We start from the raw sequence: 17,904 nt of genomic DNA, 5'->3' as shown, positions 1-17,904 counted from the left end.
ATTTCTACCCCTCTCTAAGTTGTACGTGTGCAAGAGACTGATGTAATCTTGGGGTTCAGATAGCTGACCTGGGCTGCACAGGAATTACTCTCCTGCTTAATGGAGTTCTGAACCCCTTGATTAGATGATTATCATTGCTTCGAGCTTCCCATTCTATCATAGTCAAGGTAAGAGAGAGAGGGCTTACAATGAGGTTAACTTCGGTCAAGAGAAATTAACCCAGTTCTAAATTAGGTCAGGACAGTAATGGAGCAGGTGAATATTTGATTGATTTAAGTTAGGGGCTGGTTTAGCTCACTGGGCTAAATCACTGGCTTTTAAAGCAGACCAAGCAGGCCAGCAGCAAGGTTCGATTCCCGTACCAGCCTCCCCGGACAGGCGCCGGAATGTGGCGACTAGGGGCTTTTCACAGTAACTTAATTGAAGTCTACTCGTGACAATACGTGATTTTCATTTCATTTTTATTTTTCATTGTGCTAAAATAATAGCTAACCACCGCTTAAAACAGATTAACTTCATATTCAACAGGCTTCTACATTTTGGATCATTTAATTATTTTTCTCTGATTTTTTTTACAAGTCAGCCATTTGAAGTTACTTTAAGGTTAGTATATGCAGTTTAGTGTATGCAGTTTATTTATATTTTATGTAGAAGTTAATGAAATATATTCTCAATAAGATCCATACCTTCTTAGCTCCGGTCTATGTATCCTTTGTTTTGAAATAGAAAATCAATAGTAATTTTAAACGTTGCTTAAATGTATTGCAGCATTCTAAAACATCAAATTTTCCTGAGATGCAGTATGCATTAAATTACTCTTTCTCTACAGTCCATCCTGATCTCTGATTAAGTGAAATGTAACAAGTCAAGTTATCAATACAACTGTACTTCGGAGTTAATCTGTGCACAATGCCATCACCCTCTCTTATGTAGAGGGCCAAGACAAAGGGGAAAATTTTGAATGTAATAGGATTCGCCATAGCAGAAACAATTTAAACCCACCACTCTTGATGTCTGTCTATAATTTTATTTTTTATCAAACGTCTTGCTTATGCAGGATAGCATGTACGTATTATGTGAGTTTGGATTTGACTGCTGATAGAAATCAGAAATTGGCTGGCCTTGGCTTTCTGAAAGCAGGCCGCACTAGTTAACGGGTGTTGTTGATCTTTGGGAACATCTCTCCGAACTCAGGTTCTGGATTATCAATGTCGTGGCATTTTCGTTAAGAAAATAATTCGGATCTTGACAACTGAGAGGCAAAGTGTGAGATTGTTGACAATTGGTTGTAATGTGGAGAAGAGCAGGAAGCTGTCTTTTTCCGAGAATTGTTACAAGGAAGTGATTGTGCTATCCCTACTCTCCAGGCCAAATATCTTTTGTCTTTTTTAAAGACCTAACTGTTATAAGATATTCTCTTTTTTCTTGTTAAACATGGTGCTGCGAATCATATCAGACATGGAATTAAGCTTCAAGGCTGTTGTGAATCCTCAGCTGTTTCATAGTTGTTTTTGCTTGACCAGTGTCAGATTTCACTGTTTAAAACGATGACAGAGTATTGCTAGCTAAAAGCATACGGCATATATGTACAGAGGTTTAACAAAATAATGGAACAGCAGTCAAGAAAGAAAAACAATAGTCGCATTGTTAACTAAAAAATGATCTATTGGACAAATTCCAGTGTCTGCGGAGTTTTTGCACTTGAAAAGTTTCTGCAAATTCTGTGTCTTTCCCTCGATTAACATGGATTGCTAATTCGACACTCTTGTATGTTCCAAGTGAAATACTGCAGATTCTGAATGAAATAAAATCTGAAGATGCTGAGCTCAGGTTAGGCAGCATCTGTGGAGAGTGAACCAGAATTAATCTTTCAGACTGTGACCCTTCATCAGAACCCAGCCCCGAATTGAGTGCAAGTCACAGTAGGCTGACCAAAAATGAGTTTCAGCTCGATGCCTTCAATATTTACTCGGAATTTAAATCTAATACAGGGACCGGTCTAATAAGGGGCCGATTTAGCACAGTGGGCTAAACAGCCCACTGGCGCTGGTTTAGCACAATGGGCTAAATCGTTGGCTTTGAAAGCCGACCAAGGCAGGCCAGCAGCATGGTTTAATTCCCGTACCAGCCCCCCCAAACAGGCGCCGGTATGTGGCGACTAGGGGCTTTTCACAGTAACTTAATTGAAGCCTACTTGTGACAATAAGCGATTTTCATTTCATTTTCATTTCAGCTGGCTTGTAATGCAGAACAAGACCAGCAGCGCGGGTTCAATACCAGCAGCGCGGGTTCAATTCCCGTACCGGCCTCCCCGAACAGGTGCCGGAATTGGCGACTAGGGGCTTTCTTTTCACAGTAACTTAATTGAAGCCTACTTGTGACAAGCGATAAATATTATTATTAATGAAAATGGGATTTGGTTACTAATGTTGAATGTGGAGAGTTACGATTTTGTTTCCTGGCTTCCCTTAATATCCAATGTGCAAGAATTTATTCTAATTAAATCATAATAAGCAGAGCAAAACAAAAGTTGACTTTAACGTCTGTCAAGATTACTGAAACTAATTTAGTGGCCTTACAGATCCTTCTGTACAGCTATTTCCAACTTTAATGTTTTGTGAGACATTCTTACAAACTTTGGGTCCAATGTATTCCTGTAGAGCGATCATTTTCCTTTCTGTAGTCACCCCAGGTTCGCGTTTATGTTGGCCGGCCCTCATATGGCCTCTGCAGGATTCTGTGCCAAACTGGAAACAAGTGATTGTGAAACTATAGGAAATAAGGGCTCCTCTTTTTTTGGATTTAGCTACTATTTTGATCTTGAGATGCCTAGACATTGAATGTGACCAATCCACCAATTCCTCAAAACGGCCAATTGCCACCATTGCATTATTCTTCGTTTTACCCCAGAGTCATCCTAATCTAATGTCCCTTAAATATTTACGGTTGTGACAAGTAAATTCGGGCTGAAGCTGAAAGGAGAAGCCAACTAGGAATGAGCTTGAGACATTGGAGTGTCTTAAGTTTAAGTTTTAGTGCATTGGTTTCTAAATCTAATCTTCTCCACCACTTCTCCGCTAATAATGTCACTGGACTAGTAATCCAAAGATGCAGGCTAATGTCCTGAGGACGCTGGTTCAAATCCCACCACAGCAGCTGGCGCAATTTAAAGTCCCACCACAGCAGCTGGTGCAGTTGATTATTTTTTTAAAATCTGGAGTTGTAAGATGGCGAACATCGTGTTGTTAAAAACCCATCTGGTTCGTCAATTCCCTTAAGGGAAGGTAATCTGCTGCCCTTACCTGGTGTACCTGCGAGACAAGACCCACAACCATGTCACTGACTCTTTTAACGGCCCTCTGAAATTACCTAGCAAACCATTCTGTCCAAGGGCAATTCGGGATGGGTAACAAATGCTGACCTAACTAGTGATACCCACATCCCATGAATGAGGAAAGATTTTTTTTAAAATCCTCTCTCTTTACCTCTTCAACACACATTTGATCACCCGACATATGAGCACGATGTAACGCCCAAAAAAGTCCTGTTTTGGATGCGTACAGCGCCGAGAATGGCTATGCTATCAAATAAGACTTTTTTTTTTGACCTCCGCGAGAAATATTCCGCCGAGACAGCATTCGCCTCTCTTCCATTTTTAAATGCTGCCCCGATCTCTCGACCCCCACCCACCCCTGGCTCGGACACACCAATGTGGCCTCCAGACCCCCCACGCCCCAACTTACCTCTTCAGGGGTTCATGAGCTCCCCTCAACCCACCTCTTAAGGAGAGGGCACTCCCAGGCCGGATCCTGGCCACAAGCAACCTGGCACCTTGGTTGCTTGAGCCAGGGTGGCACTGCCAGGGTGCCCTGGTAGTGGTGCCAGACTGGGAGTGAATGCCTGGGTGCTACCCTTCCCCAGAGCCTGACCATCTCCGATGGCCTGGTAGCGCCTCCCTACAGGTGCTGTCACATCTGGTCCACATTTGTGTGGACTAGTGCTAAACGGCGCCATGTCGAGTTCTCCCAGGCATGGGCATTCGATTCCGGGCCTTGGGAGAATCGGGTGCCGACATATTTAAATTAAATATGTTCATCTGGATTTCACCCAGCGAGGGAGAGATCCAGATCACAACGTCACACAACATCTTGTGAGATCTCACAAGATGTTCTAGCGTCGCAAATCTGATGAGCAATCTCTCGTGAGATTTAATGGCCTCATCACTTCACCAAGTCGGGTGCGATGAAGCCACTCGCCCATGCTCATTATCTGTTTATTTGTCATAGTATCAAACCTTTGTCTGATATTGTCTGACAACACTGTCTTCTGAAGTGTCTCAAGCCATTTGTTGATTACATTAAAGGTGCTATATGAATGCAAGTTGGCTCTGGTGTGCGTGGGTACAATGCTTCTGGAATCTAGGAAAATCCTACTGGATTTAGTAGTGTCATTTCTGACTTGTTACTTGTGGTACAGACATCAGACTGCTTAGTTGTCCCTGTTTTAATTAGCATCACCTGATATTAAACATGGTTGCCATGGTTGCTGAGGCGGTAAATCTCATGAGACGCTCTGGATGCTTCACGAGATCTAACCTAGATGTCCCCCTCAATGGGTGGGATCCAGATTTGCTAAGTGTGCAGGAAAGCTCACTTAAATAAGTTTATCACCAAGGCCGGGGATCGAATGCCTGTGCCTCGGAGACATTGCCGTAGCGTCGTTCAGCACTTGTCCGTACAAACGTGAACCAGGCTTAATAGCATCTGGTGGGGTCTCCCCAGAGATTGGAGGCCGCCGGGTGGTCGGGCTCTGGGCAGGGTGGTAGCCTGCACTCGTGATGGCACCCTGGCAGTGCCAACTGAGCTCGTCAGTGCAGGAGATGAATGCAAGTGTGGCCTCAGCTGGCGTTCCTCGCCAAGGCTCTCCAAAAAACAGAGTCCCGTTTAATAGCGGGGTCATTCACGGTGCTGAAGATGCCAAGAAACACCCCCCTAAATGCGACCAAAACGGGGTTATTTTTCCATTAATCGTGCCCATGGTGTCCAATTAGAGTATTCCAATGATAGTTTTGGGGCAGATTTGTGTGTGAGGTATTAATCCTCCATTCTTAAATCCCAGTTACCTGGAGCAACAAGAACTTGCTTTTGTATAACCTCTCTTTTTTTTTAAAAAAGAAAGCTTAAGGAATACTGAGATCTTATTTAATTTTTATACATCAAAAAACTTGTGCGGTATTCTCCCCCCCCCCCCCCCCACCCCCCAATCCCCCCAATGCCGGGTGGCGGAATTGCCAGGGCACCGCGCGAATCGTGCCACGCCGTCCTGACACCCGCACGTGATTCTCCCACCCCGCCGAAACCAGTGGCGCAAGAATTGTGCCGGGCCGCTCGGAGAATCGCCGCGATGGGCTGAGCGGCCGCTCCGACACAACAGGTTGCCGCCGGCGCTGTCCACCCCTGGTCGCTGCTGGCGGGAACTCCGGGGGGGGGTGGCCTGTGGGGGGGGAGAGGGGGGCCTCCAATGGGGTCTAGCCTGCGATCTGGGTCCACCAGTCGGCTGCCCGGCCTCTTCCCCCCCCCCCGGGACCTACCTCCTTCCGTGGCCGGGCCCAGAACACCGGCGCCATGTTGGTGAGGCGCTGGCGCACGTAAGAAGTTCCCCGCGCATGCACAAGATGGCTTGGCCCAACTGCGCACGCACAGGAATGAGCTGCCCCAACTGCACATGCGTGAGTTGGCGTGGCGCCAAGGAGGCTGGCACGGCGCGAACCGCTCCAGCGCCGTGCTGGCCCCCTGTGTGGGCCAGAATAGGTCATGCCCAGGCCCTGTTCACGACAGTGCGGGCACATAGTCCCGGGAGTGGAGAATCTCGCCCCTTGTCTCTGCCTGTTGTGAAGTATTAGTTTTCTTCAAATTCAACCAAACGTGTGTTCAAACCCACCTCTATAACCAGGGTCGTAAAGGAAGTGGAGGAATTGGGACTGGTTTAGCTCACCAGGCTAAATCGCTGGCTTTTCAAGCAGGCCAGCAGCACGGTTCGATTCCCGGACCAGCCTCCTCGGACAGGCGCCGGAACGTGGCGACTAGGGGCTTTTCACAGTAACTTCATTGAAGCCTACTCGTGACTACAAGCGAGTTTCATTCATTTCATTTTCAATTTAGTGGCCGAATACCAAAGTGTGATACGTAAAATGAATGCGAGAGAGTGTTGCACGATGTTGTGCCGAACTTTTGTCCTAGGTTAATCATAGAATTTTGGACACTAAGGGCAATTTTTCATGGCCAATCCACCCAACCTGCTAATCTTTGGACTGTGGGAGGAAACCGGAGTACCCGGAGGAAACCCACGCAGTCACGGGGAGGATGTGCAGACTTCACACAGAAACAAGTCGAAATTGAACTTGGGACCCTGGAGCTGTGAAGCAATTGTGCTATCCACAATGCTACCATGCTGCCCTTAAGAAGAAATTAATCTACACTCCATTATTCTACCCTAATCCATGTACCTATCCAATAGCCGCTTGAAGATCCCTAACGTTTCCGACTCAACTACTTCCACAGGCAGTGCATTCCATGCCCCCACTACTCTCTCGGTAAAGAACCTACCTCTGACATCCCCTCTATATCTTCCACCATTTATCTTAAATTTATGTCCCCTTGTAATGATGTGTTCCACCCAGGGAAAAAGTCTCTGACTGTCTACTCTATCTATTCCCCTGATCATCTTATAAACCTCTATCAAGTCGCCCCTCATCCTTCTCCGTTCTAATGAGAAACGGCCTAGCACCCTCAACCTTTCCTCGTATGACCTACTCTCCATTCCAGGCAACATCCTGGTAAATCTCCTTTGCACCTTTTCCAAAGCTTCTACATCCTTCCTAAAATGAGGCGACCAGAGCTGCACACAGTACTCCAAATGTGGCCTGACCAAGGTTTTGTACAGCTGCACCATCACCTCACGGCTCTTAAATTCAATCCCTCTGCTAATGAACGCTAGCACACCATAGGCCTTCTTCACAGCTCTATCCACTTGAGTGGAAACTTTCAAAGATCTATGAACATAGACCCCAAGATCTCTCTGCTCCTCCACATTGCCAAGAACCCTGCCGTTAATCCTGTATTCCGCATTCATATTTGTCCTTCCAAAATGGACAACCTCACACTTGTCAGGGTTAAACTCCATCTGCCACTTCTCAGCCCAGCTCTGCATCCTATCTATGTCTCTTTGAAGCCAACAACAGCCCTCCTCACTATCCACAACTCCACCAATCTTCGTATCATCTTCAAATTTACTGACCCACCCTTCAACTCCCTCATCCAAGTCGTTAATGAAAATCACAAACAGCAGAGGACCCAGAACTGATCCCTGCGGTACGCCACTGATAACTGGGCTCCAGGCTGAATATTTGCCATCCACCACCACTCTCTGTCTTCTATCGGTTAGCCAGTTCATCATCCAACTGGCCACATTTCCCACTATCCCATGCCTCCTTACTTTCTGCACAAGCCTACAATGGGGAACCTTATCAAATGCCTTACTAAAATCCATGTACAATACTTCCACTGTTTTACCTTCATCCACATGCTTGGTCACCTCCTCAAACTAGTCAATAAGACTTGTAAGGCAAGACCTACCCCTCTCAAATCCATGCTGACTATCTCTAATCAAGCAGTGTCTTTCCAGATGCTCAGAAATCCTATCCCTCAGTACCCTTTCCATTACTTTGCCTACCACCGAAGTAAGACTAACTGGCCTGTAATTCCCAGGGTTATCCCTATTCCCTTTTTTGAACAGGGGCACGACATTCGCCACTCTCCAATCCTCTGGTACCACCCCTGTTGACAGCGAGGACGAAAAGATCATTGCCAACGGCTCTGCAATTTCATTTATTGCTTCCCATAGAATTCTTGGATATATCCCGTCAGGCCTGGGGAACTTGTCTATCCTCAAGTTTTTCAAAACGCGCAACACATCTGCCTTCCTGACAAGTATCTCCTCGAGCTTATCAGTCTGTTTCACACTGTCCTCTCCAACAATATGGCCCCTCTCGTTTGTAAATACTGAAGAAAAATACTTGTTCAAGACCTCTCCTATCTCTTCAGACTCCATACACAATCTCCAGCTACTGTCCTTGATCGGACCTACCCTCGCTCTAGTTAGTCTCATATTTCTCACATATGTGTAAAAGGCCTTGGGGTTTTCCTTGATCCTACCTGCCAAAGATTTTTCATGCCCTCTCTTAGCTCTCCTAATCCCTTTCTTCAGTTCCCTCCTGGCAATCTTGTATCCCTCCAGCACCCTGTCTGAACCTTGTTTCTTCAGCCTTACATAAGTCTCCTTCTTCCTCTTAACAAGACATTCAACCTCTCTTGTCAACCATGGTTCCCTCACTCGACCATCTCTTCCCTGTTCCCTGCCTGACCGGGACATACATATCAAAGACACGCAGTACCTGTTCCTTGAACAAGTTCCACATTTCATTTGTGTCCTTCCCTGACAGCCTATGTTCCCAACTTCTGCACTTCAATTCTTGTCTGACAGCATTGTATTTACCCTTCCCCCAATTGTAAACCTTGCCCTGTTGCACGCACCTATCCCTCTCCATAACTAAAGCGAAAGTCACAGAATTGTGGTCACTACCTCCAAAATGCTCCCCCACTAACAAATCTATCACCTGCCCTGGTTCATTACCAAGTACTAAATCCAATATGGCCTCCCTTCTGGTCGGACAATCTACATACTGTATTAGAAAAGCTTCCTGGACATACTGCACAAACACTACCCCATCCAAACTATTTGATCTAATGAGCTTCCACTCCATGTTTGGGAAGTTGAAGTCACCCATGACTACTACCCTGTGACTTCTGCACCTATCCAAAATCTGTTTCCCAATCTGTTCCTCCACATCTCTGCTGCTATTGGGGGGGCCTATAGAAAACTCCCAACAAGGTGACTGCTCCTTTCCTATTTCTGACTTCAACCCATATTACCTCAGTAGGCAGATCCCCCTCGAACTGCCTTTCTGCAGCTGTTAAACTATCTCTAATTAACAATGCCACCCCCCACCCCTTTTACCATCCTCCCTAATCTTGTTGAAACATCTATAACCAGGGACCTCCAACAACCATTTCTGCCCCTCTTCTATCCAAGTTTCCGTGATGGCCACCACATCGTAGTCCCAAGTACCGATCCATGCCTTAAGTTCACCCACCTTATTCCTGATGCTTCTTGCATTAAAGTATACACACTTCAACCCATCTACTTGCCTGCAAGTACTCTCCTTTGTCAGTGTTACCTTCCCCACTGCCTCACTACGTGCTTTGGCGTCCTGAATATCGGCTTCCTTTGTTGCTGGACTACAAATCCGGTTCCCATTCCCCTGCCAAATTAGTTTAAACCCTCCCGAAGAGTACTAGAAAACCTCCCCCCAGGATATTGGTGCCCCTCTGGTTCAGATGCAACCCGTCCTGCTTGTACAGGTCCCACCTTCCCCAGAATGCGCTCCAATTCTCCAAATACCTGAAGCCCTCCCTCCTACACCATTCCTGTAGCCACGTGTTCAACTGCACTCTCTCCCTATTCCTAGCTTCGCTATCACGTGGCACCGGCAACAAACCAGAGATGACAACTCTGTCTGTCCTGGCCTTTAACTTCCAGCCTAACTCCCTAAACTTGTTTATTACCTCCACACCCTTTTTCCTACCTACGTCGTTGGTACCAATGTACACCATGACTTCTGGCTGCTCACCCTCCCACTTCAGGATCCTGAAGACACGATCCGAGACATCCCTGGCCCTGGCACCCGGGAGGCAACATACCTTTCGGGAGTCTCGCTTGCGACCACAGAATCTCCTATCTATTCCCCTAACCATTGAATCTCCTATTACTATTGATTTTCTATGCACCCCCCTTCCCTTCTGAGCCCCAGAGCCAGACTCAGCGCCAGAGACCTGGCCACTGGGGCCTTCCCCTGGTAGGTCATCCCCCCCATAACAGCATCCAAAACAGTATACTTGTTTTGAAGGGGAACGGCCACGAGGGATCCCTGCACTGTCTGCCTGTTAGTTTTCATTCCCCTGACTGTAACCCAGCTACTCTTGTCCAATACCTTGGGTGTGGCTACCTCCCTGTAACTCTTCTCGATAACCCCCTCTGCCTCCCGGATGATCCGATGTTCATCCAGCTCCAGTTCCTTAACACGGTCTCTGAGGAGCTGGAGTTGGGTGCACTTCCCGCAGGTATAGTCAGCGGGGACACCAGTGGTATCCCTCACCACCCACATCCTACAGGAGGAGCATGCAACTGCCCTAGTCTCCATCCCCTCTTTCTTTACAGAATTAGCTGCCCCGTGGACCAACTGGACCTCCGCCCTCCGACTCTGCTTCCAGTCAGCTGTACTCTAAACTCCTTGCTCCCTTCTCACTCTTTGCGGAAATGAAATGTAAGGACCACCTTACTCACTCTTCACCTAACTCCCTCAGTCACGAAACTCTCACTGTAGCACGCAAATGCAACAAGCTCAGCACTCAGTGCAAAAAGAAAACAAAAAAAAACAAAAAAAACAAAAAACGAAGGTATCGAGTGTTCGGAAGGAAGGGCTTGTACCCCTGAACTGGGTTATACAGATGATGAGGGGTGAAACCAATCTCGGATTTTAAATGTGACCATGTTAAATTTTGAGGCGTATGGGGAGATGGGAAGCCATTGTAGATCAGCGTGGACATGGGTGATGAACCGAGTGGGAATTGATGCAGAATGGGATTCGGGCTGCAGATTATGGGATAAATTGAAGTTTGTGGAGGATGTTGAGGATGGGAGATGGACCAGACGATTGTCACTGTCAGACTCCATTACTCCAACAATGACAAGGGTGAAGGCTTAATATCAGATGGGCTGAGGTACGGGTGGAGTATTGTAAGCTGAAAGTAGGTGCTCTTTGTAATGGCGATGATATGGCTTCGGAAATTTCACCAAGGATCAAATGGGATGTCCAGGAAGGAGTCCTCGTATAACAGTCGGAATAGCAGGCCGATAAATTAATTTCTAATATATTCATATTTTAAAGCATTGCTCCTTCAACTTCAAGCTGAAGAACTGCAGAGATTGAGCTATGCTAATGTGCATTTTACTTTTAATTATAGAATTGAAGTGCAGAAGGAGGCTCTCTGGATCATGGTACCCATACCAAGCTCTTCACTTAGTCGTTTTCCTTGTATCCTTCAAATCTTTCAAATATTTATCCATTTCCATTTTGGAAGCAATTGTAGATTCTACTTTCCTTATCTGTATATGGTCGGGAATTCCATGCCCTAACTATAGTTAACCAAAACCCCTTAGTTCTGTCAGCTGTTCCAAGTGAAAAAAGCCCCAGTTTTACTTGTCCTCATAACTAAAATATTTCATCTTTGGTGCCATCTTAGTAAATCTCCTGGCCCTGACCTTGGCATCCTCCCAAAAGACTCTTCTGTCTGTTACCTTCCCAAAATACACTCATTGAGCTGAGCACAATATGTGGCATTACAATTAATATGTATAGCTTTAATATTCCATCTTTACTTTAGTACCAGTGCTCTTACATCTTGATTGTCTTCTTTCGCGACTTTCCTTCTCTCTTTGACAGATCTGACTATCCAAACTCCTAAAACCCGAGGCGGGTTTGAGCCAGTCAGGGTGCTCCTTGGACTCCTTGGTGTGACGTCTGATCCACCTGGGTGCCATTTTTCAATTTGGGTTGTGCGGTCTTCCATGCAAAGCCAACGGGACTGATGGTCCATGTTGGTAGGAAGGGAGTCAACCTCAACCAGGACCCGCGGAAATATTCCACCGCACAGGTTTAAGTGCTGGGGGGGGGGGGTTTCCGAAGGGCTGCAATGGTGGGTGGAAGGAAGTGGGAAGGCTGGGACTGAATATTCCCAATGGGGCCTGGTAAGATCGCAACCTTACTCACCGGGCATCCTCACAAAACATATGAACGTGCCTTGTTGCCCTTTTCTGGTTATTCTGGCCGAATGTTTTTTGGTTAAAATTGTGGCACAACCCAGTCACCTTACAACTTAACTTGGAATTTTGATTAGGCCCCGACCACCACACTGCCAAAATCCCAGTAAAACAGCAGGAATGCAGCTGTTGTATCATTTTTAAAGTAACGATACTTTCTGAGGATATGGGTGTAATAACTGTCAAGTGATCCACGGGGATGCACTGACCTTAATACTAATAATCTCTATTGTTGTCACAAATAGGCTCACATTAACACTGCAGTGAAGTTACTGTGAAAAGCCCCTAGTCTCCGCACTCTGGTGGCGCCGGAGAATTCAGAATGTCCAATTCACCTGTCTTTCGGGACTTGTGGGAGGAAACCGGAGCACCCGACGGAAACCCACGCAGACACGGGTAGAACGTGCAGACTGCGCACACAGTGACCCAAGCCGTAAATCGAACCCGGGTCCCTGGCGCTGTGAAGCAACAGTGCTAACCACGGTGCTATTGTTAAAGGACGGCCAGATTGGGACCGGCATGATCGATAGTCCCGGTTGTGCTGTAGGCCGAGTGCTGCTTTTTTTCTTTTGGGTGAAAATAAACTGCCCTTTTGATTCTCCTTCTCGGGTGTCATGGGCAAGACCAACATTTGTTGCCCATCCCTAATTGCCCTAGACTAATCAAATTGGCAAGTGTAGCCTCCAGGAAGATGAGGAATTTTTTTCTCAGAGCAATATGTTATGAGCAGGTTATTTCAGAATTAGTATTATGTCATGAAGAAGTGTTGATAAGTAGACTTATCATTAAGTATCCTCTTGGAAGGAGTGATCACAGCATGCTAAAATTTTAAATTCCGATTGAGCGAGAGAGTGCCATACTAGCATTGGGCGGTGGTAAATATACAGACCTGAGGAAAGAGTTGGCCCAAGTAGACTGGGCACATGAGGGTAGGAAAGTTGAGGAGCTATGGCAGATGTTCAGGGAGATGGTAAATACCTCTCAATTAAGAAGAAGAGGAATTGTAAAAGGGAGAAAAATGTTCCATGACTAAACAAGGAAGTCAAGGAAGACAAAGCCAAAAAACTAGGACATGCCATACTGCAAAAGCTAGTGGTAAGCTGGAGGATTGGGAGAACTTCCAAGGTTCAACAAAAGTAAACTAAAAGTAAAATCAAAAGAACTCCGAAAGGAAACGAGCAGAAAACATAAACACTGATACCAAGAGCTTCTATAAGTATATAAAGAGGAAGAGAGTAGCTAAAGTAAATATTTGCCCTTGGATAATACTGGTGAGGTAATAATGGGGAACATGGACAAACCAATATTTTGCCTCTAACTTCACAGTAGAAGATAATAATTTTGGTTAATGCAGAGGAACTTGGTGTAATAACCATCACTAGAGAGACGGTATTGAATAAACTAATGATTAAAGGCAGGTAAGTCTCCGGGACCAGATTGTCTGCACTCTAGGATATTAAGGGAGGCGGCAGCAGCGATAGTGGGTGCATTAGTTATGATATTTCCGAATTCCCTGGATTCTGGAAGTGTCCCAGTGGATTGGAATCCTGCTAACTATTCAAAACAGGAGAGAGGCAAAATCTAGGAAACTATAGGCCAGTTAGCTTGACCTCTGCGGTGCAGATCATTTTAATGAGGAGATGACCGAATATTTACAAATACCAAGCTGAATCCATCATTGTCGGCATGGTTTTATGGAAGGTAAGTCATGCTTGACAAACTTGCTTGAGTTCCTTTGAGGGCATAACCAGCAAGGTGGACAATGGGGAACCTGTGGATGTGGTATGTCTAGACTTCCAGAAGGTGTTTGACAAGGTGCCACATAAAATACTGATCCAGAAGGTGAGATCGCAGGGGATTGGGGGTAGAGTCCTAGATTGGATTGATGATTGGCTGACTGAGAGAAAGCAGAGTGTCGGTAGAGTTGGGTCCATCTCTGGCTGGTGAACTGTAAACAGCAGGGTGCCGCAGGGGTCAGTCGTCAGACCTAACTGTTTACAATCTATATAAATGAACTGCAAGCAGGGACAGTGTAAAATAGCAAAATTTTCAGATGATACTAAGATAGTTGGGAAAGCAGGCGGTGAAGGCAAGGTGAAGATTTCGCAGACGGATATTGAAAGGCGAGATTGGGCCAAAATTTGGTAGATGGAGTTTAATGTAGATAAGTGTGAGGTTATTCATTTTGGCCAAAAAAATAGAAATGCGAATTATTATCAACAACAAGGACGCCGCCTACATCAGACTCTTATTTATTGACGACAGCTCCGCTTTCAACACCATAATCTCAGCCAAGCTCATATCAAAGCTCCAAAACTTTGGCTCCTCACTCTGCAACTGGATTCTTGACTTTCTGACCCACCGACCACAATCAGTAAGAATAAACAACAACACCTCCTCCACGATAGTCCTCAATGCTGGGGCCCCGCAAGGGTGCGTACTTAGCCCCCTACTATACTTCCTATACACTCACGACTGATTGGCAAAATTTGGTTTCAACTCCATCTACAAGTTTGCTGACGACTCGACCATAGTGGGTCGGATCTCGCATAATGATGAGTCAGAATACAGGAGGGAGATAGAGCACCGAGTGAAGTGGTGTAACGATAACCATCTCTTCCTCAATGTCAACAAAACCAAGGAGCTAGTCATTGACTTCAGGAAGCAAAGTATCATACACACAACACGCACAAAGCAGATTCAAAAACGGCTTCTTCCCCGCTGTTACCAGACTCCTAAACGACCCTCTTGTGTACTGACCTGATTAATACTACACTCCTTATGCTTCATCCAATACCGGTGTCTATGTATTTACACAGTATCTTGTGTTGCCCTATTATGTATTTTCTTTTTATTTATTTTCATGTATTAAATGATCTGTTTGAGCCGGTCACAGAAAAATACTTTTCACTGTACCTCTGTACACGTGACAATAAACAAATCCAATCCTAAATGGAAAGTAGATTCAAAATGCATCTGGGCAGAGGGATCTGGGTGTCTTTGTTCACAGAAAGACGGTATGCAGGTACAGCATGTAATTGAAAAGGCAAATGGAATGTTAGTGTTTATTGCAAAAGGACTGGAGTATAAAAGCAGAGAAGTGTTGCTGCAATTGTATAGGGTGTTGGTGAGACCACATCTGGAGTATTGTGTCCAGTTGTGGTCTCCTTATTTGAGGAAGGATGTGGTGGCATTGGAAGCAGTTCAGAAGAGATTCACCGGATTGATTCCAGGATGAAAGAATTAACGCATGAGGAGAGATTAAACAGTTTTGGCTTATACTCACTGGAGTTTAGAAGGCTGAGAGGGGATCTGATCGCGGTATATAATATGCTAAAAGAGATTGATAAAATAAACGTAGATCAAATATTCCTCCTTGTAGGACAATGAGAGGTCGCAGATATAGGTTGAGAGGCGGTAGATGAGGAGGCACTACTTCTCGCAGTGGGTGTTGAATTTATGGAACTTGCTGCCCCATAGCACGGTGGAATCTGAGTCATTACATGGTTTCCAGAAGGAGATAGATATATTTCTGATTTTTAAAAAAAGAAAGGTTAAAGGGATATGGGGAACAGGTAAGGAGGTGAATTTGAGACCAGGAAGAGGTCAGCCATGATCTGATTGAATGGCGAAGTAGGCTTGAAGGGCTGAATTGCCTACTTCTGCTCCTAATTCCTATGTTCCTACATTGAAGACATGATGGTGAACTACCTTCTTGAATCCTTCCAGTCCATGTGGTGTAGGTACACCCACAATGCTGCTAGGAAGGGAGTGCCAGAATTCTGACGTTGGGAAAGTGAAGGAATGGTAATATAATTCCAAGTCAAGGTGGTGTGTGACTTAGAGAGGAACTTGCAGGTAGTGGTATTCCCATGCATCTGCTGCCCTTAATCCTTTGAAGCAGGAAAGTTTTTGAGGGCTGGAAGGGGCTGTTGACACAGCCTTAGTTAGTTGCTGCAGTACATATTAGATGGTGTACACCAGGGGTGGGCAAACTACGGCCCGCGGGCCGCATGCGGCCCGCCAAAGGTATTTCTGCGGCCCACCAAGTCATTAAAAAAAAAAAAAAAAATTTTTTTTTTTTAAAAATAATTTTTTTTTTATTTTTTAAAATTTTTTTTAAGGTTAATGGTGGGGGGGGGGCTGTTGGGTTACTTACTGGTATAGGGTGGATACGTTGACTTGAGTAGGGTGATCATTGCTCGGCACAACGTCGAGGGCCGAAGGGCCTGTTCTGTGCTGTACTGTTCTATGTTCTATATGAGGCGCCCAGAATCATAACCGGGTGAAGTAATTATTTTACTTAATATACTATGTGGCCCTTTGTGAATTGTGAATTTCTGAATGTGGCCCTTGCACGGAAAAGTTTGCCCACCCCTGGTGTACACTGTTGCCACTGTGCATCAGTTGTAGATGGAATGAATGTTCGAGATGGTGGATGAAGTGCCAATCATGCGAGCTGCTTTGTCCTGGATGGTGTTGAGCTTGTGTTGTTGGAGCCGCACTCATCCAGGCAAATCTTGCATCACATTCCTCCTCTGAGTTGTGCCTTGTAGATGGTGCGGGCAGGTTTGGGGGAGTCGGGAGGTGAGTTGCTCACCACAGAATTCCCAGCCTCTGACTTGCTCTGGAAGCCACAGTATTTATTAAATGGCTGGTCCAGCCTGACCCATTTTTAAAAGCCCACATCCCCAGTAGGCTGGGTTAAAATCAAGCTTTAAATCTAATCTCTCTGCTCTCTTTTTTTTGTGCTATTATATTCCTTACTTCTATGCTGGTTTAATTGAGTTATTGAGAAGCTCTATGGTTTTGACATTAAGTGCAGAAGCGCCATCACTATTCCTATCCCTCTCTTTGAAAAGTATTTGGTCACTCTTCCTGTCTCTTGACCAACTTCCGATTGATGCTGGCCATGTATAATTAATGTCTTTCAATTTCTCTCAAACGTTTCTGTTCTTTCCTCGAGTAACTTGGATAAATTTGTCAGCAACAAAATGTCATTTTCAAATCTGTTATCCTATGCCTTTTGTGTGTGTGTATTTTGTGTGTGTGTATGTGTGTGTGTATTAATGTCTCTGGTGGTTTACCCCACTACAGATGGTGGGTTGAAGAGCTGAAATGAAATGAAATGAAATTCGCTTATTGTCACGAGTAGGCTTCAATGAAGTTACTGTGAAAAGCCCCTAGTCGCCACATTCCGGCGCCTGTCCGGGGAGGCTGGTACGGGAATCGAACCGTGCTGCTGGCCTGCTTGGTCTGCTTTAAAAGCCAGCGATTTAGCCCAGTGAGCTAAACCAGCCCCATACAGCTATTGTGGCGCTAGATTTATTTCGATTTGGATGATGAGTGGTATATTGAATCAAATTACCTGAGGAAGTTTACCCCCACGGGAGGAAGTGAACATTGTGCTGCAGGCTGAGATATTGGGTTTCGAGAGGGAAGTGAATCAATAAAAGGTGATGTGGCACATGATGGAGACTAATACGGGGTTAGTGTATAACGGGTTCAGGTAGGCACTAAATAGTGAAGACCACAGTGGGTTAAGTGTGTCTCTATTCTTAGCTGTGCAACATGATCCTTTATTTTTATTTTTAAACGTGAAAGAATCTCACACTTGCATCCATTGTACATGTTATTGTAAAACCCTTTAGAAATTTCATGTGCGTGACCTTGGTTTGATGGTATAGTTTCTCCTCCGCACTGAATTGCCCAATCACGGCAGGCTCCCTCTGAGGGAGGGCAAAGTTGAAATCTATAAATTTGTATACTTCATGGTGGAATTGGCAATCAGAACTGTCGTGTCCAGAGGGAGGGGAAAGCTGATGTATCAATTTGTATATCGCTTAGTAGAATTGGCAAAGTTTTTGAGAAAACGGCCCCGCCGCCTCCCCTCTGCTTCCAAGTCGA

At 45.4% G+C, this 17,904-nt stretch overlaps 1 protein-coding gene across 3 annotated transcripts in view; it reads left to right on the top strand.

Moving 5' to 3' along the window:
• Positions 1 to 17,904, top strand: part of si:ch73-116o1.2 (ras-related protein M-Ras) — a 71,674-nt gene that overhangs the window by 3,750 nt on the left and 50,020 nt on the right. Inside the window, exon 2 of one of the 3 annotated variants that reach the window (XM_038790059.1) lies at positions 580 to 603. The exons of 1 other annotated variant lie outside the window; for it this stretch is intronic. The gene's annotated coding sequence lies outside the window, so the exon portion shown is untranslated. The remainder of the gene's footprint in view (positions 1 to 579; positions 604 to 17,904) is intronic. One more of the 3 variants, XM_038790061.1, reaches the window with a different exon arrangement.

This window comes from Scyliorhinus canicula, chromosome 2, assembly GCF_902713615.1.
Source record: "Scyliorhinus canicula chromosome 2, sScyCan1.1, whole genome shotgun sequence".
NCBI lineage: Eukaryota > Metazoa > Chordata > Chondrichthyes > Carcharhiniformes > Scyliorhinidae > Scyliorhinus > Scyliorhinus canicula.
This window is presented reverse-complemented; position numbering and strand designations above follow the sequence as displayed.